The sequence below is a fragment of the Rhamphochromis sp. 'chilingali' genome (genome assembly GCF_963969265.1).
Source record: "Rhamphochromis sp. 'chilingali' genome assembly, chromosome: 2".
NCBI classification, from domain to species: Eukaryota; Metazoa; Chordata; class Actinopteri; order Cichliformes; family Cichlidae; genus Rhamphochromis; species Rhamphochromis sp. 'chilingali'.
Window position 1 is genome coordinate 48,313,845 of NC_137930.1, and position 20,852 is coordinate 48,334,696.

Genomic DNA, 20,852 nt, shown 5'->3' on the forward strand with positions numbered 1-20,852 from the left:
GTCACTGTCTTGCCACATCACAACAACCAAACCCAAAAATCATGTCCTCATTGACTGAGATACAGAAATGCTTCAATTACATCTCCTTCAGTTTTTCCTGAAACCAAATGCCCAGTGACTATCCTTGGGCCACGAGGTTACCATAGCAGCAGCTGTGTCTCAGTCACCCTGTGTGCCCTCCCGAGACCAATCCTGTACAGATTAGATATGACCATCAAACGGAGGAACTTGATCCTCAGAGGATTAGAGCCCAGAAGCAGAAACTATGTGACAAACTCGCAGCTTTCTGTTCGCTCCTGCGACTCCGGACTGTCCTCCAAAACTCCTCAGAGGATGTTTTGAAAATGCTCACATTGCCTCTAGCCCACATATGTGTTTTATGTCAGCTACAAAGGGGAAAAAAAGAAAAGAGGCAGTTAAGGCCAAAGAGGAGAGAACAGAAAAAAAAACGAAAAACAGCATCAAATTACTCCACAGCGTCTGCCAAATCCTGCAGGATGATGTCAGAGATGTTCAAACACATTTTTTAATACTGTAATAAGGCTTCATGGCCGCCAGCTATTTTAGATTATTAGCATTTAGACAGATCACATTCATTATGACATTTTAAAGAGCAGAGGTTTGCAGGGACGGCCGAGGGTCCGTCTGCAGTATCAGCCACCAGTCTGCTTCCTACGCAGAGCCCCTGAGGGCAGACATGAGTGCTGTTAAGAGTGTGTGCATGTGTGCATTTGTGGCGATATCAGTGACGTGGGATTATGTACACTCAATTTAGTCCCAAGAATGCAGCCATCAGGCCAAAATAATCTCCCACAAGGCCTCAGGGCACGTTTTAGAAAACAGGGTGGGACCACAGACAATTTAACACTTACAAAAATATCATTGGCATGACTGAAACACATCATTGAAAAATCTAAACATGTGGCCACATTCTGTGAATTTTCACGCTTTAATATAAATAATACAAAAGACGTGTGTGAATCCTCTCTGGGAACAAAGAAGCCTATTACATCCTCATCAATAAATCACGTATGGATGCGATGGTGAAACAGATAGTCTGTTTCCTCACTCAGGAGGGGGGATGAAGTGTGCAATTTAAAGGTATAATAACATTTTCTTTTTTAAGTTTACGTTTCACTGCATCGTGACTCTTATTTTTCCTCTCCCCCCAAATTGAGAGACAGCGTAAAGCAAGAAAAAAAAAAGAGGAATAACTAGTAACATCTGCCTTTAGCAGTCTGCAAGTGTGACCTGAGTATATTCATTTTCTGTACCAGCCAAGAGCAGCGAGACAAAAACAGACACAGACAAAGCTCTCTACACTTCCCTTAAAGTGTAACCACAAACTCTCACCACATTCAGCAGACACAGACACACTCGAGGTAAATAAAGCCACAGACTACGTCAAGATGTGCTGCAGAAAACAAATGCAAATCATCAACAGACACAGCCATGTTGAGATTTTAGTTTACCCTCAGTATCCTCCTGCACCTAAAGCAGCTGTGTTCCTATCAGGGTACAAATAACAACAATTTCTTACCATACCCTGAACTGATTATGCTGTATAAGTGCATCATAAAGATCTATTATGGCTGCCACTACAACATATCCTACAGGCGGGTATTGGGTAGGCTCCACTATGCTGGGGTTAGCCCATAGATGGAAGTTATTATAAGAAGGATGTGCAGCACCAGGACCTGATATAATCTAAGCCTAATAGCTGACAAAGCCAAACAGGACTCAAAACCAGGGGCTCCTAACAGCAGGTACTCATCCAGGCAGAAATAACACAGGGCAGAACAATCCTGATCATAAAGGATCTCTACATGGGTAAGATGCCATTGAACTACTGGCCAATTACCTGCCTCTCCACAACGTGGAAGCTCCTCTCAGGCATTTCAGCCAACCTGAATAGGCATAAGTCTATACATGAACACAGCTCAGAAACACATTACAAATATCCCCATAGGGTCAAAGGTGGTTATCAGAACAGTACTAGGACTCTAAGGCCAGGCAGGCCAACCTGAGCACTTCCTCAATCACCTAAACCAGCCCAGCACTAACAGTAGATATGGATATAGATTCAGAAGTGGAGTGACCATCAGCCAGACATCGACTCACTGATCCATCTCACCAGCATCCACCAGCGTTGGAGCAACTGGAAATATATAATAGCAGAGATACAGTGCAGCTACAAGTACCTGGGTATCCCACAGGCCAAAAGGAACCCAGATACCCAACTGGAATAATAAGCTGGTCACAGGAGTAGATGGATACCACTGATGACAACATATGAAAACTGACAATGCACAGAGGTCTCCACGTGAAGTCCAGCACTCTGAGGCTCTATGAGCAACTGAAAGAGGGAGAGCAAGAAATACAGGGACTTGGAGCATTCACAAATAACATCAGGATGAAGCAACTGGAGATAGACAGTGATGAGGAACAGGAGGAGGAACTCTCATGGATGACCAACCACCTGTGTGGGATATACAATCGACAGAGGAAGGACCCGAGATGAAGAAATCCTAATAAAGGACAGCTTAAAGGACAGCACAGAGAATCTGATGTCGCTGCACAAGATTAGACCCTAAGCAGCAGATCCAAAGAGGCAGAACTCTATCAAAACCAACAGGACCCAAGTTACAGACTGTGCAATGGTGCTCCAGAGACCATCCACAACATAGCAGCACAATGTAAGATGCAAGGTGAGACACATACACTGAGAAGCATAACTAAGTGGTTGGGAAACCAGACAGGAACATATGTGGTGCATATGGACTAGAAGTCCCCAACTCCTTATGGGAGACCACCAAAGGGGGTCGAAAACAACAGGGCTAAGTTCCAGTGGGACTCTGAGTTCCAGACAAACCTCATGAAGAAAGGAATGATACATCTAGGCTAGGCTTTTTTCAGTGTGGGATATCCCCATCATTCATGACAAAAAACAAACTTTGAGAAGCTGGAATAAGGAAATGTGGAGCATTTCACCCCCAGCAACCACCTCCAGCTTTAGGAATACAGAGTCATTCCTATACTACCAAAGAGACACCTGACCTAGGAGGGGACCAGGAACATCACAGATGCTTGAACCACTTCAGATTAGATTGTCTCAAATTAGCTCTACTTCCCTACTTCAGTCATTCCCAAGTTTAGTCCCTTGGGAATAACTGAACCTCTCACCTGTCTAAAGCTGAACTCAGACAATCTTCAATACAGGGAGTGCAGAATTATTAGGCAAATGAGTATTTTGTCCACATCATCCTCTTCATGCATGTTGTCTTACTCCAAGCTGTATAGGCTCGAAAGCCTACTACCAATTAAGCATATTAGGTGATGTGCAACTCTGTAATGAGAAGGGGTGTGGTCTAATGACATCAACACCCTGTATCAGGTGTGCATAATTATTAGGCAACTTCCTTTCCTTTCCTGGGTCAAAAGAAGGACTTGACAGGCTCAGAAAAGTCAAAAATAGTGAGATATCTTGCAGAGGGATGCAGCAGTCTCAAAATTGCAAAGCTTCTGAAGCGTGATCATCGAACAATCAAGCGTTTCATTCAAAATAGTCAACAGGGTCGCAAGAAGGGTGTGGAAAAACCAAGGCGCAAAATAACTGCCCATGAACTGAGAAAAGTCAAGCGTGCAGCTGCCAAGATGCCACTTGCCACCAGTTTGGCCATATTTCAGAGCTGCAACATCACTGGAGTGCCCAAAAGCACAAGGTGTGCAATACTCAGAGACATGGCCAAGGTAAGAAAGGCTGAAAGACGACCACCACTGAACAAGACACACAAGCTGAAACGTCAAGACTGGCCAAGAAATATCTCAAGACTGATTTTTCTAAGGTTTTATGGACTGATGAAATGAGAGTGAGTCTTGATGGGCCAGATGGATGGGCCCGTGGCTGGATTGGTAAAGGGCAGAGAGCTCCAGTCTCCAGTCCGACTCAGACGCCAGCAAGGTGGAGGTGGAGTACTGGTTTGGGCTGGTATCATCAAAGATGAGCTTGTGGGGCCTTTTCGGGTTGAGGATGGAGTCAAGCTCAACTCCCAGTCCTACTGCCAGTTTCTGGAAGACACCTTCTTCAAGCAGTGGTACAGGAAGAAGTCTGCATCCTTCAAGAAAAACATGATTTTCATGCAGGACAATGCTCCATCACACGCGTCCAAGTACTCCACAGCGTGGCTGGCAAGAAAGAGTATAAAAGAAGAAAAACTAATGACATGGCCTCCTTGTTCACCTGATCTGAACCCCATTGAGAACCTGTGGTCCATCATCAAATGTGAGATTTACAAGGAGGGACAACAGTAAACCTCTCTGAACAGTGTCTGGGAGGCTGTGGTTGCTGCTGCACGCAATGTTGATGGTGAACAGATCAAAACACTGACAGAATCCATGGATGGCAGGCTTTTGAGTGTCCTTGCAAAGAAAGGTGGCTATATTGGTCGCTGGTTTGTTTTTGTTTTGTTTTTGAATGTCAGAAATGTATATTTGTGAATGTGGAGATGTTATACTGGTGTCACTGGTAAAAATAAATAATTGAAATGGGTATATATTTGTTTTTTGTTAAGTTGCCTAATAATTATGCACAGTAATAGTCACCTGCACACACAGATATCCCCCTAAAATAGCTAAAACTAAAAACTAACTAAAAACTACTTCCAAAAACATTCAGCTTTGATATTAATGAGTTTTTTGGGTTCATTGAGAACATGGTTGTTGTTCAATAATAAAATTATTCCTCAAAAATACAACTTGCCTAATAATTCTGCACTCCCTGTAGAAGCTGATTTCTCCTACATATATAAACAATCATGTTCCTTCTGTCTCTAATCAGGCATGGTGGCCATAAATAAGGGTAGGAACATAAACTGCCCAGTGATTTGACAGAATTGCCCTCGCTCTCAGTTATCTCTTAGATAACAGACAGTGTTATATCAGATGCAGATACAAATACAGCCTGAACCCTTAAACATGCACACATATGGCTTTTAGCTTTACCCACAAGGTCAGTTTCATAAGTAATAGCCCAGACACACAAATACAACACATCTCTGCAACTGTCTGTAGAAGCTTTACCGATCAAAGATGGTTTACACTTCAAAAGCTTTCTAAAAACAATGATAATAAACCACATTTTCTTAAATTACTATGATTTTCTATCAGTTATATTAACACCAGATTTCAATGCTTGTCTGCATTAAATACACATGCATTTGCTATTAAATGTAACCTTCCTGTTAAACCTCAATAATTTCATTGCATCCAATTGATTTGTTGGTGGAATGACCCAGTTTCCCCACATGAAAATTTCATCTTGAACAAACACGCATGTTCAACACATTGCTGGCAACACAAAATCACTGCACAGGATTAACACTCACACATCATGAAAACAAAAGGCACATCTAATCACACACACACACACACACACAGAGAGAGTCCACAAGGCAATCTAGACATATAGCGCAGACGCCGTCTCCCCTCCCCCTCCCTTTTTCCTCCGTTTCTCCATCCAGCCACCAAATCCACTTAGAGGCCAGTGTGTGACTCGCTGATTGTTTTCTCTGTGGCAGCAGCTGCTCTGCCTCCCTCCTCTGCCTCGGTCACCTAATCAACTGTCAGTCAGCTGGAGAAGGACTGAAGAGGTCGGAGATTAAAATTTCCTTCAGTAATGAACACATCCAAGGTCTCTAATCCTTCAGAGCCCAGCCTACAGATGAATTTAAAGCAAGGATCCATCAGATTTTCGTGTCTTTTATTTATACAAATTATGTCAGAGATGTGGAAAGCAGACTCTGCAAAGACTATTCACCAAAAACAAACAAATAAATCAAATAAACAGAAAAATAATGCAATCAACAAGGCTCACTAGGGCTGGGGTTTGCTTGGATATCCTGTGTTTTTCTGAGAGTAACAAAGGTGGAAGACCTAATCTACAAACAGGAAGTAGCAAGTGGCTTTAGCGATGATGCTGAAGAGCTTTTTTTTTTATTTGAATAAAAAAAACAAAAAAAACCTAACAGACAGCACAGAGTAACCTGGCACTTGATGTTTGGCTTTTGAAATTTCCGGGGTTTGTGGTGGGGGAGACAAACAAACTCAAAAAGCCTGAATGGAGGTTGCCAATATAGCATGTACTAATGAGGATGATTGTACGAGCATGAACCACATCTAACCTGTATCTGTGCTCATTTTTATTCAGTTCAGACACACAAACAAAAATGTTCATTTTATAATCCTGCTTTTATAGCGCTGAAACAATACGTCATGGGGTATTTTATATATTTGTTAAAAAATTTTAAAAAAGAAGCTACTTAAATATAAATATGCTTATTTTGATAAAAAGCGTATCTCAAGTAGGCCTGCAATGTGCAATAACAATATGACTTGATATAAGTAAACAAATATTAAAGATTTATCGTAAAAACTAATCTAAAACATTTAATTTACAGATAAAATATTACATGGTAACTTCCTCTGGTCTGTTTTTAGCCATCCAGCCACTTTCTGTAATCAGCTGTTCAGCTCTGGAGACATCAGTGTACAGAAATCTGTCGTCTCTTTAATATAATGAAACTAAACTGCACTCCTCTTTTGGAAAAATGAAGGAAAAAAAAAAAAAACACAAACTCAGCAACCATCTTTTTCCAGAAACTATGAAACAGGTTCTCAAAATAAAATCCACAAACCTCTGAGCAGTTTCAAGTAGGAACTATTTACTTTCTGTTGAACTAAACCCAGCTGAACACAACCCATCCCTTTAAAGTGTGCCAAGTGCGTCGCCTATTTGCACACTTTTTGCTTTAGTAAATACACAACTGACACAGACATGCTTAAGCACAATTTTACGCAACAAGGTCAAACGTTTGTTTAAGCTTGAGTGCGTGGCACATGCAAATCACATGACTTTTGTCATGTGATTATGTGCTAACCGGTGTTAGCCAGTAGATCTCATCAAGTTTGTGTAAAACTGACTAAACATCTTTTGTATTTGTTTGTTTGTTTTTTACATCTACATAATCAATGATAAATGCAATCCAACAGATTAAAAATATATTGTATAGTTAAGATACATGGTGTTGCAGCAGATGCAGATTCACATGGTCATTTTTCAAAATGCAGCTATGCAGGAAGATGACATCTGACACGTGATTGTGGACATATGTTATTAGTGTGAGTGTGTGTGTGGGTGTGTGTGTGTTTGCTGAGCGTGTTATGACTCAAAGACCCTTTATTCACCCCCATGTAGCCACAGCGGGCCAGCTTTCACACCCTCCTCAAACTAAATTAAACCCCACTGTTTCCACCTTGATCTAAACTAGACACACACACACAGTCATGCATCTGTCCTGAGCTTGATTTGTACACACTCTCTTTCTCTGGTGGACTTTTAAGCGCCGTGACAACAGCCAACCACAACGCAGCTACTCCGAACCCTCGAGCCAATCACTAGTCTCCCTTCGTTTTTTGCCGCCCAATGAGAGCACTCCCTCCATGGATGGTTTTATACCAACGGCTTTCATCATTGTTCCAGATGAGATTGTAGCTCTGCTGCTGCTCGGCTCTCCTCTTCGCACCAAAGAGCATCTGCTGCCTGAGAGGAAACTGAGAGCTTTTCATTAGCGCCACAGCTGCAGACACGGCAGACTCCCTGATGAATTCATACTGTACGTTTCACAAAAAATATTAACTGTCGCTCCTTCTTCATCGTCTCTGCAAGCTGTTTATCACTCATCCTTGCTACGTTACACTGGTTTCCATCATTTACAGTGTTCATCATGCTTTACAATGTTACAATACATGAAAGTGTCCACTGCTCATTAGGAGAGCAGCACACCATTATATTTGTTAAGGATTCATCTATCAACTCGACATAATCAGTATCTTAAAGACAAAGACAGCTAGCAAGCACTGACATTTTAGAAGCTGAAACCTGTGAATATTTTGGCAGTTTTTCAAAACAAAAAGGATTCACTGTGGAGCGAATAAAAACCATTTTCAATTTTTAATTGTCCAGAAAAAAGAGACAAAAATAACCCACATTTAAAGCTGCTGTCTTATATCTTTCTATCTGCTGATGCCATCATTTACTAATGGAGAAAGAGAAAAAAAAACAACCCAGACACAACTGGAGATTTCTTTAGGACAATGTGGAGGCGGATCTAAAAGCAGCACCTGAAGACAGTGAAAACATTTTTCATCACAATAACAGACATTTAGGTGAAAATCCATCTTACCTGATGCACCTCTGTGAAGCTCATCAGCAGTGTCGGGTTATTGTTACCAACTAGCTGCTTATTTGAAAACGAGCGAGCGAGTCTGGCTCCTAGCAACTGCTGCCTGACGGGGAAGGTTGAAGAGGTTACGCTGTCACAAGGACCACAAGCCTGAATGAATGAACAACGTGCAGCAGAGAGAGGAGGAGGAGAAAGTAGAAGAAGAAGAAGGACCGAGCTTTGACCGCCTGCACATCCAAACACTAACTAATTGCTTTATTAACATATAAATAAAAAAAGATGAAAATAAGACAAAGGAAAGGGGAAACACGGGCGGCCATGAAAACACAGCGGCTGCAGGCTTTTGTTGTTGCGGCCAGTGTTTAGAAGCCCAAACAAGACAGACACGAGCTAATGAAGAGCCTAATAGAGAGGACTAAGCTGCTTCATTGGTATGCCTTTATCAGTTATAGGTGGTCATCAAAGAATCAGTTGATTTTTTCCAAATGTTACAAAAAGGTACAAAATTCTCATCAAAATCTTCATCAAAGTCTTCAAAATAACCGTTCAGCTCTAGTTTCAACAACATTGACAAGTACATCTATCAGAAAAAATGATACTTGGATACTGTTAGTACAAATTACTATCAAATTAGATACTTTTTTGCAACAGTATTGATACCAACACTTCTGTGTTCACCTCCTCCAGCTTAAACGGAACTTCAGATAGCCCCTCCCCTCAATAGCAGCTGAACACACATCAATAGTAGCGCAACTAACATGACACTGATTTTTACATCTTTAAGAATTTCAAGAGGTCAGTAAAGCTCTCATGTCAGCAACATTGAAGTATTAAATCTCTATCATAAATATTACCTGCTCAGCATACACATTTAACCGTTAACCTTTTAAGTGTTAACAATTATCTGTTCAGTTACCATTAAGATGATCATTTTAGTCTCGTAAATGTCACAAAAATGGACAACATTCTCTTCAAAATTGTTCAAAGTCTTCAAAATAACCCATTCTGTTTGACCAAAGCCCCCAAATTCTCCCAAAGTCCTTTTACAAAGGATTTCCAGAGGTCAGTAAAGCTCTAGTTTCAACAACATTGAAGTACTAAATAGTTATCATAACTGTAAACCTGAGAGAGGACTAACAGAATAGGTGTTGTTGTGGTAGATTATGTAGCAGAAGAAGATGCACTGACTAGTTTTTGGACATCAAGTAGGATTTATGCTTCTGTGGTAAATCTCCACCGCAGGTGCGTCATAACCACCAACACTTTTAAAACTTTACACCATGACCGGACATGCACCTCCGCAGACATGGTGGGTACATTTCTAGGAAAGCTTTGACCAAATTCTTCTAATGCTGTTTGTGTGTAAAATAAAAAAGCTAAATCACATGTACATGGGACCTGTGAGACAATGTCACTTCCTGCACATGCAACACATGATTTGGTAACTTTGGGCTATTTACAGCAAACTCCAGTACAGGACGATGACTGAACACTGAGACAGAGACGCCGTACAAACTGCATCTATAGATCCCGTGACTAAGGCCACCGAACCACCGGATCCTACCTGCTATATTCGTATTGTGCCGTCCCAGTTTAGAGTCGTGCACCAAAGTAGGACAGGCTGCAGGACAGAGCAACTTTCAGACAACCTTGGCAGAATGACTACGCTTTTATAGCCACACAAAGGAAAGTGAGACGCAAGAAAAGAGGCATGGAAGAAAATGTGACCAAGAAGAAAATGAGGGCAAAAAGAAAGACTGTTAGGACAGGAATAGTTTACATTTTTTTACACTGATCTCAGCAAGACACCTTTGACTGTTTTTCCTTTCAGAAACACAGAAAACCTGAATTTCTGACTAAGACTAAAAATCATGTCAGGGGTGTTAAACTCATTTCAGTTCATGGGCCTCACAGAGCCTGATTTAATTTTAAATGGGCCAATTCTGTGAAAGCATTGCACAATAACTTGCATTTTTAAAAGAACATTTTTCTCTAGTAGGAATGTGATCAGGACCAGTACTTACAGTACCTTTTGAACTGCTCAAAACACAAATCTACTTGTTTTTATTGTAGGGGTTTTTCTTAGTGTTCTCAGAAAAAATGACACTCAGATACTAACTGATCTTGAAATTTACTATCAGATTAGATACTAATTTGCAGGTATCGATACAAACAACTCTGTGATAACCGCCTCCATCTGAGCAGTCATCTGAAGGTCACATGGCCCCTCCCTTCACTAGCAGCTGAACACATCAACAGTAGTCAACAGTTAACTTGACACTGATACCCTGGTCTTTATGAAGAATTTCAAGATGTCACTAAATCTTTCCATTGTTTTAACAACATAGAAGTATTAAGCAGGCATCATAAATATGAATATATATTATGTGTATGTATATTAATATATTAATGTTAACTTGTCATTAAGGTAGCAGCCAGCAGCTATGGCTAATTATAGAATAATAACATTATTTGTGGGTTTAGACAACAATTGTTATGTTAATAGAAAATATTAATTAAAACAATAACACAATTATTTGTGTCTAAAGAGTACTATGTTTCTCTAAATCTCCCAGACTGAAGCTAAGGAAGGTCTACCAACAACTACACAGACACAGTGCCAGCCTGCCTTAACAGGTATTTGATCAGCAACAAAAATACAGTCACAAGTAGGGCTGCACGATTTATCGTTAGAAAATCGCGATCTCGATTCATACTTATGTGCGATCTCATTTCCAAATGACAACGATTTAAAAAAAAAAAAAAAAAAAAAAGACGATGACGATTGTACCGCATTTTGATCCGGGACGTAATCTGCATGAAAACAAGCGCTCACTCTTCCTGCTCAACAAATGACAAGGGCGGAGTCTTATACCACGTGATACAGAAGCTGTGCCGTGTGATGCTAAAATTAGCAGGGAAAAAACAACGGAGAGCACGTCAGGGATGACGAGAAAGTGACAGGAGGAAGAAAATCCGTCCCGGTCAACCACCCAAACATCAATAACGGGAACCTTGTACAGCGCTTCCCTATACACGTCGAACTCCCACAGGCACAAAGAAATTACGGAGGCTATCACTTATCACCTGACCAAAGATATGGCTCCCATCAACACTGTGCAAAACGAGGGATTTAGGAAAATGATCAACACCCTAGACAAACGCTACACAGTGCCGTCCCGCAACTATTTTTCTATTGTTGCGCTACCTGCTCTATACACGCAGTGTCCAGCAACGGTGGAGACGGAATTTCAAGCAGTACAACATTTTGCGGCAATGACAAAACGTGAGACATTTGTTGTTTTTATGTTTATTTATTGTTTTTATGTTCAGTCTAAACTGTTACGAAGTTGATGTGCAGTTAATAAGTGCAATAAATATTTATACTGGAAAAGAAAATCGTGAGAGAATCGTGATCTCAATTCTAAGCCAAAAAAATCGTGATTCTCATTTTATGCAAAATCGTGCTGCCCTAGTCACAAGGCTGTGGCTAAATTTACATAAACCAGTACTGCTGTAATTTTCTTTTTTAAAAATGATTTCTCTTAATTTTGGCTTTTTTAACTCTGTGGTATTGAAAATAGCATTGAGTACTGAGTATTTCCCTGGGTGCAGGTTTTGATTTTGACATTATAGTGCTGTGACAAGCATGCTCTGTAAACCATCTTCTTAAAATGTTTACCTGGGGCATAATCAAGATTTTAAGAAGCAAAAACCATAATTCCAAGAGAAATACACCCGTTGCTCCACTCCCTGAAAAATATGACAGCATTAAGCGTTCTTTATTTTTTCCTCATTTAATGAATAGCTCATGTATAAAACAGATGAGGGACAGCCTGAGATGTCTTGAGATAAATAAGTGTGATTTCTTATCTTAGTTTTTTCACAGTCATTCAGTCTACATGTAGCTGCAGTTTTTTGGAATCGGTAGGAAATTTATGCAATGTTTGGTGACCAGAAGAAGCGTTGAGTGTTGAGAGAGCGGCAATCCAGCAGCAAGGATCCCGACTTCATCAAACTGAAAGCGCCACACCCAACTCTGGTCACAGACTGCTTTGTTCTGGCTCTGGCCACTACTGTCTCTTTCTCTCTCTCACACACTGCCAACAGCATACTGCAACAAAGCAGTGGCAGACAGCAGGTCACATGGTTGTCCTGCCTGCTTGTCGTACTGTGCATGTATTCAAATTCCTCTCGCATGTATATCGGCTGCCAGCTCCCTTCAGCAGGGCGTCATTTGGCTACGACTCCCGACCCGCAGCCGAGGCCGCAGTGACTGAAGCCAGACTCTGCAGCCTGCAAACTAACTGACAGAACGAATATGAAACAAGCACTTATTATAGATGGTAGTTCAGCATTTAGGGAAGTGACACAAGCGTGGAATAACGCAGCCCCCCTTCAGTCTGTAGGCACCATGTCAAAAACATTTAAAAAGCGAACCACTGACACACAAGTGAGATGTGACATTATCGACTGCCTCGGAACCCCAAAATGACACGGTGCTAATTGCAGAGGGGGGCAAGAGTTTTAATTACTACTGATTTAACCTCACAGGCATTTTCACAGGCAGAGTCTGGCAGACTTTAGGGGAGAGTGGCTGGCTGAGCTAGATCTGTCAATCTGGGCAGCGACTCCATCAATCTGGTGTTAACACAGTGAGACAAACAGTGCAAGCATCAGCATCATGAGCAGAGCTAAAACACACGGCAGGGCCTAATACTGGCCACCTGAACTCACTCAAGGGCTTTAAGTGCATGTTCAACCATTTTCAGTTGCTGCTTATAACTTCATATGAGCATAATAATAATAATAATAATAATAACTGAAGGAATTTGAGATTTTTCAGCATTTCTGGATAACTTCCTCTGAGGTGCGTCCATTGTTTCCAAGAGCTGAGGTTTGGATTCTGGCTCCCCTCAGCTGCTTAACACATAAACTCAATAAAACAAACAAACAAAAAAAGATCAATGTGATATTTTATGGATGACTCCAAGGAAATGGCCTTTAGTCGCCCTACTAATCTACTCAAAAGCCATTTGAGCTCTAACACAGTGAACTTGCAATCTTAAGAAATGAATGGAACTAATGACTGACAGACCACTGTTCACTTAAATGTATGGTCTGGGGTCATGTGGATCATGTGAGCACTAAGCCACACAGAAGTGGACAAGGAAAGGGAGACAAACTGGAAATGTTCACAGGGAAATTCCACTTTCATACAATTTGGGTTTTATATCAGTTGTGATAACTCTGCTCGCTCCCAGTTGATAATCATGAAAGAGGGTAAATGGCACCAATATTAACACAGTCCTATAGGATTTGTTTATAGGTTTTATGTACCCAAACTGTCAATTGTGATGGATCTTTTCAGAGAACATGTTTCCATTTCATCTTTAAATGGCTCAACGCGCCTTTACAAAGTATGCAAACAGTTTTAGAGATAATTACAGCATTTGAGTGTACTCACTACAGGCATAATTTCCAAATAAAGTGGTTAAGATAATCTGTGAACCAGACTCATTTGACTACTTGCGTATTTCGCCCTGCTAAGCAAAAGCCATAAAGTACAGTAGAAAATGCTACTTTAAAGATACCACAATTATTTTCTTAACTGTATGTGACGTAAAAGACGTCCTTTACTTTTACATTTTAATACTCGTTAGCGTTTTGGTTTTCTGGCATACAAATTCAGTGTTTTGATCGTTCTATTCACAGAAATAACAGCCAGCTGAAACTGTTGCACTTGGTAAATGATTTTAGGAGAATTAAGAGAGAGAAAATGATACATGTATGCATATATACTTGAATATGCAGCAGTCTTTAATATAGGACTTTAGCACAAACTCAGACAGCAGTATCTTATCTCCTGTCCCAAATTGTTCTTTGTAGTGGTTCAGTCCACAGGGAGTAAACTAAAACTCATGATATAATTCATTGGAGGCTGCCAGCTGCATTATTAGGACAGGTCTTTACTGGAGCCAGGGACAAAGCAGTTTAGCTAAACGTAACGTGTAGCTGGCGAGGATCAACTTGAGTTCTTGTGGTAAGTGACACTGTTTCCAGGTTCTTGGGCCAAGTCACATTCTCTGTGGTTAGTTTTTGCAGAACTGCCAAAAACCTGAAGTTCCTCCAATGGCTACTTGAAGCTGTTTCCAAAACTGAATAAATCCCATTGACTCCCAGGCTAAAATGCCAAACTTTAGAGGTGAAATAAACACTTTTACAGCCTGGTATAAAAATGGTTTTGGTCTGTTTAGCCAATTTCACTCACTGTGACTGTTGGGTAAAGCTTAAAATTGTAAATTATTATGGGCAGTCCACTGTTGGTGATCGATGGGTGACAGTAGATAAAAAACACTGAGCTGCTTGGTTTCTCTGATACGCAGGTTTTGTTTTAAACCTGTTTCTACACAAGCCTTATTTAGCATCCTATTAATCAGCCTTAGCTGTCCCCAGGTCTACCCTCTCATGCAGTAGTTGACAACACGCTGACCACACACAGCTTTTAAAGTCAGAGTTCCACCGAAAATTCCTCGTTATATACCATAAATATACTGCCTTCAGAAACTAGTAGAGACATATAAGGGTAAGAGACAGGGTCTTAATCTGCAGAGGGAGTCTCACTGCTGGCTGATTTAAAAGGAATCCTTCAACATGTATCAACGCCTAAACTCGCTCGCTTAATGATCCTCGTTCCCTGTCAAAGTCTCTCTTGCTGCCTCTCCATCTGTAACCAGCTAGGCAGGATGGAGGGGAGAGGTGCCGCTGGCTGCTCTTTGCCCCCGGGCAGTGCCAGGGGACTGATCCATGCCCTCACCGGCTGCTACCTACTGTAAGAACCACAATCAAGTGTGCCTATTCTCTATGTCAAAATAAGCCCACCAATAAAACCAAGACGTGTTTATTTCCACAAGGCGAATACTCGTTAAATGGTGCCTAAAGCAGTGACAGCCATAGCATGAGGTTAATGAATAATACAAAGGAGATGTGAGAAGCGATAATGGATGCAGAAATCCACGGAGAGCCGGGCTTTGAGCAGCTGTAGGAATAACAAACAGCGGAGCCCCCACCAAGAAACAAGCCATGTTGGAATCAAAAGGACTTCTGCTATCATGCTAACAATCTGCACCACTGACACTTTTTATACTGCAGTAAATCCTTTCAAGAAGCTTCTGGAGAAAACAAAAGTGAAAGGTATTTTAATCTCATCAGACAGCTGCACAAAAGAGAGGTAGGAATTCTCACCGGCTGTCTCTTTGGTTTGGACGCAGCTCCTTTGAATGTTTTTCTCTAAATAACACCTAACAAGTAAAATGCGCTCGTGAATTAACCCCACCTGCAGATGACGGACGTAATAAAGGGATAAACGTGTCTGTGTGGGGATTATTTGTTGGATTCAGGAGTTTGTGAGAAGGACTTCAATCAATGAAATGAAGCACTTAAAGACTCTGTATCTGACAGCATCCACGCTCTTAACAAGCCAGCTTCTGTCTTCACGGTGCACATGTGTGACAGAGGTCAGCAGGTCACAAGGCGGCCTCAACTAACAGCAGAAGTGTGACAGCAATCGTGTTTGACTGAGTGATCCAGCCGGCTGGAGAAAATGTGCGACTGTTTATTTTAATGCACCCGTGTGCTGGTGTATGTAAAAATGAGTTTGTTAGGAGCAAATTGAAGGACACAGCAACATCAGATGCACGAGACTACAAGCTAAACCACCACTGATAACAGGATTTACACAATCAATACTCTGCCAGTGCTACATTGTATCTTCCTTCAAATCATTTTGGGAATAAGACAGATTAGCGAAGGCATTAAAGAAAGCCAAGACAGTCTTCTTTATATAACATTTTAAAATGTCTTTAATCTCGTGGCATGAGTATGTCGAATCTAAAATGAAAACGTCAGCGTCTTCCAGCATACACTCCTTCATCAGGCAGTGAAACAGATTTCGTAAAAGCACCGGGTCTATTCTAGTGGTGTTCCACCAACACATTGTGGCAACAGTGGATGCACCACCAAGAGGAGGTCTCTTCTAAACATGGATCGAGTGTAGGAGTTTAAGAGGGGGTTAACACAACAACTAAAGCTTTTATTCTAGAAAATAGATAAGAAATGAAGCTTTATAAACTCCTTTTAAGAAGACCAACAAATATGTTGGTCTCTACTACATTTGTGCAGTGTTGGCAAGGATTTCCCTTGCTGCCTTAGGTTTGTTGTAGATGGCTGCGCATAACTGGAGAACCCCAAATGAGATAATGCTTCAGGTTCAGATACAGATGTGCAATCTGCTGACAATACGCAACTGCAAAAATGATGGGGAATACACAAGCATGTTTCTGCATGTTTGCATGTGTTGGAGTCCCGACTTCAGGTCAGGAGATGAGGCTTGAGGTGAGGAGGAAGAGGATAAGATTTTATTCAGTTGGTGGTCAAGTTGTCTATTTTCTCTATGTGTTTTAATTTTTTTGTTCTCCGATGATAAAATATAGATATGATTTTTCATAACTTGAGTTTACAGGTGCACGCAAATGCCTCAGAGTTCAACATGGGAGTCTATGAAGACTGACACACTTTCGATCTAATCAGGCTAACTTTTTTAACATTTTCTGGACAACAGTTGAGGCCTCGGACAAAACCACAACATGTATTTCTTGCTTTGAACAGACAGCTTTGGTTCTTTCTGGGATAGCGCTATATCTTTTATATTATGAATTTATATCTAACAGATGAAAAAAACACATTACTTTTTATGTTCATCAGAATCTAATAGTAAATGCAAAACGTCAAACTGTGCACAGACATGCCTCGGTGCTCCACAATGCATCGCAGTGACTGTTTTTTGAACAATGTCTGTGAAGGTTTGTTTCCTCTCACACCACAACCACCACAGTCCATGTGGGTGACACCTAAAATAAAACTGTGAGAAATCTCATACTATAGTTGAAGCAGACAATAGAGGGGTCTAAATACAACGAACACATAAATAAATATGGAATAGTTATCAATTTAAGGCCTTCATATTTTCATTTACATTTGACTGATCAGGGTTAGAAAATGTGAGGGCAAAGCATAACAAAAAAAAAAAAGGTGCATAAACGAGCCATGGCCATGGTAAATAAAATAAAACTAGTGACAACTGAAATCTGACTAGTTAACTGCAGTATCTTTTCAAAATCTTTTTGTCAGCGTGAATCCAAAGATAGATGCCTCACACACACGCATGCACACACACCATTCACACCATTGTGAATGGCTCTATAAATACACCAGCTTAGAGATGCACATAGCTGCTGACATGCTATATGTGGCCTTAACCTCATCCTGATATTGTTTTACATGAAGCCTTGAGTATTGCTGCAGCAGGTTCAAGAATGAGTCAGCACCTCATGCAAGGACAAAGAGGGTCCAGATTGTTCACACAGAAGCTATTTCTCTTCATAAATGTAGTTGTTCACGGACTTAAATCCATTTGAACTGAATTAACTCGTTGTGCTTAAGCTATCAGTCAAACTGTCTGATCAACAGTCTTTTAACGTGCTTATTTATGACAATAACAATAACCAATTTTACGCTGCAGCTGCACAGATTTGACCCGTTTCTTCTTTAAAAATTCAGACACTTGGCTTGGTAAATATTCCCTATTCATACTACCGTATAAGCCTCTCTTTTCTAACCCTTCCTTCACACCTTTCCATTTGCTTTCCTGTTTCACATCAACCAAACAAACTGCAGATGTGAGAGCAATGAACCACAAGACTATGATTTATCCATTTTGCATTAAAAAGTCAAGAAAAACCCAAATCTAGACACATTGGTCCAGAGCCTCAAAACAGCTGTAGAAAATAGATTAAAGACTTCCACTGTTAATTATTGAAATGACTGGTATTGCTCTTTTAGTGCCTTGAGTGCTCTGAATGTGTTGCAGTGTTTATATTAACTTGTGAGGAAAAATAGCCTCAATGGCTGCTCTTCCGCTTTCACAAATGTCTTCATCTGCCACAGATTTAAAAACGAAACATCTCTGGGCCGCTTTGGAGCTCCTTCGGCGCACTCACGAGCCCATTCGCCAGCCAGCTGGAGCTGTCAAAGCAATGTTTTCAGTTCTGCTCTCAAGGGCCTCGCCACTTACATAATGACTTGCATGAAATGTTAACGTCAGCAAAGTTGACACTGCAAAAAAGCAGCATGTTCCTTATCCCGAACCGGCAACGGGGAGAGTGAAACCAGACAGTTGAGCTCAAGAGCACCCGGAGGTGGTGAGAAGTGTTTGTCTCTCCTTGCCTGTCAAAGACGTCCACCCAAAAGTGCTGTTATCTGTTTTCGTGAAAGTGCCATCACTGTGGCATTTCATGCAGATTGCCACAGGGAGCGGAGGAGGAGGGTAGAAGTAGTACTGGGGCTTTTGGAGCTAGTGGATGGAGACCTTGATGGCACCGGTGGTCTGACTGAGGCCAAGCAGGCATGTTTTAACCTGTCAGCTGGTTTGAAATCACCTCATTTTGACTCAGACTCTCACTCAAGCATTATTTTATTTTCATCCTCAGCCCGACTTAACATCACAAAATGGCTTGTACTTTTTGGTATTACATCACACCAATATTTCCTCTACCTGCTCTCTCATTCCAATCTGTAACAGGCTTACAGCTTAAAATCCCTCTTTGGTGTTGACAGCTCTACTTTTGTCGACAAGAGTTGTGTCAGACTTGTTGATCTGATGGATGTGTGTCAAATTAGTGCATTCTTTAGTCACTAAATTGCATTAAAAAGTTGAATTACCTACGTTTCGAAATCAAACCATTCGGAATCTACGATCAGGCCGGAATCAAAGTATGTTTAGACTGAAGGTAAAGCAGAACACTGCTCTAAGTGCACGCTGATCAACAGGACATAATACAGGATCTATACTGAGCCTCGTCCACAGCAGCTGAACATCATCCTGCCCTGCTGTAAAAGAAAAAAAAAAGCAGCCATGCCCCATCAGCAGCAGCAGCGTGATGTCAGCAAGCTGAGAGGCTCGCGCTTGACGAAAAAAAATTTCACCACCGAGCGTCATGGAGCTCACAGAGCGCGTTAGCAGGGAGGTAGATGACACAAAAACAAAGCCCCGCAGCTGCAGCTCCAGCAGCCCGTCCTCTGCGACACAGAGCCCGCCCGGGTCAGCGCCTTGTCCGTTTACACCAGTGCGTCACGTTTATCTGCTGCACCCCGCCAGATGTGGAGTCTCGCATCCACCAGCCAACATCTGTAACCGTACCCGCACATTTACTGCATTATGTAAGAAAACAGGGTGACATTCATCCGAGGCGGTGGCAACGGTGGAAGAGAGTGACGTGAGAAAGGTGTAGGGTGTGTGTAGGCATCATAAGGTGGAGGGTATTTTTGAATGACGGTGTGGGTTAAGGTGTCCTGGTGAAACATCTGAACTGGGGTGGCGGGGTGGGGGGTGGACAGGAGGCTGCAGCCGATGAGCTGACTGATCGGGGCAAACAGCAGCTCCGCAGGACGGAGGTTTGGCATTCCTCACCCCGGTGTCTGCTCTTACTGACAGCGGGAGCTGAACAACACAGAGCTGAAAGAAAGATGAAAAGGAAGGCTTACCTCCTCCACCGTGCCTTCAGTCTGAGCACAGCCCTCCGCCACAGACTGTCCTTTTTGAAGAGGAAGAGCAGACCTCCTCACCAAAAACACCCGTGCTGATTTTTTTTTTACCGCAGGGAAAAAGCCGCCGTCGTTAACAGAGCGCGTATCCGGCTGCTCAAATCTCCAAAATGTGCCGCAGATAAGATCCGGTCCCTCTGTCCGTGTCGTACTCCCGGCAGCTTCTGTTTTGGGTGCTCCCGTCACGTCTGCCCTCCTCCCACAGCAGCTCCTCCAGCTCCTCTGTGCTCTCTTCTCGCTCTCTCTCCCTTTTTTTCCTCTACGAGCCGCGGTGCTGTTACCGCGCGTGGACTCGCGCTTGCGCGTTCACGTACACCGTAGGATGGGCGCTTTATAGCAGTGATGCTGGTGGGTGGAGGTGGGAGACTGCTGTGAACCAACAGCGATTGTTTTCACGTCAAGACCTGAGCAATAAAAGTAGTTTTTGTTAGTTCGTTTTTTTCTGAGAGGAATTAACGTGTTGGCTCTGAGAGTGTCACTCAGATCATGACGTGCTGAGGGGTGTGGCCAATACTGACACACCCAATATATACACACAGGAAGATGCATAAATTGGAGTAAAATATCTTTGTACTTCTGGAAGATTTACGACTGAATTTAGTGGAGGTTTTTACAGTATGGTGTTTTGCATTAAGCCAGTTATAAAATGACCAATATACAAATCAGTACTACCTGCAGAATCAAGTACTTATTTTGAAGATGAAATCCAAGCCAAGGCTTACCTTATTTATTTAATACAGATCACTGAAATGACACAGAAAGCTTAATTTTACTGTCTGTTTTCTATTATTGTTTTATAGATGCAATCATGTAATTCTTATCGACACGTCAGATTAAAAATCTTTTGTTTTTCCAAGACTGACTGGGCCAAAAGGGCAGCAGAGAAATAACCATTAAAAATTAAGAAAGAAACAAACACAATTGACTCACAATACAAGCAAGTGAACGCAG

The 20,852-nt window shown here is 41.6% G+C and overlaps 1 protein-coding gene across 18 annotated transcripts in view; it reads right to left on the bottom strand.

Annotated features, from left to right (window-relative positions):
* Window positions 1–20,308, bottom strand: part of LOC308392882 (unconventional myosin-IXAa-like) — a 166,286-nt gene extending 145,978 nt beyond the window's left edge. For 7 of the 18 annotated variants that reach the window (XM_080876188.1, XM_080876179.1, XM_080876192.1 and 4 more), the window contains exon 1: window positions 19,842–20,304. The gene's annotated coding sequence lies outside the window, so the exon portion shown is untranslated. Of the gene's footprint in view, window positions 1–19,841 lie in introns of all 18 variants that reach the window. The other 11 variants (XM_080876194.1, XM_080876193.1, XM_080876178.1 and 8 more) reach the window with 3 other exon arrangements.
* Between the last annotated feature and the right edge of the window lie 544 nt (window positions 20,309–20,852).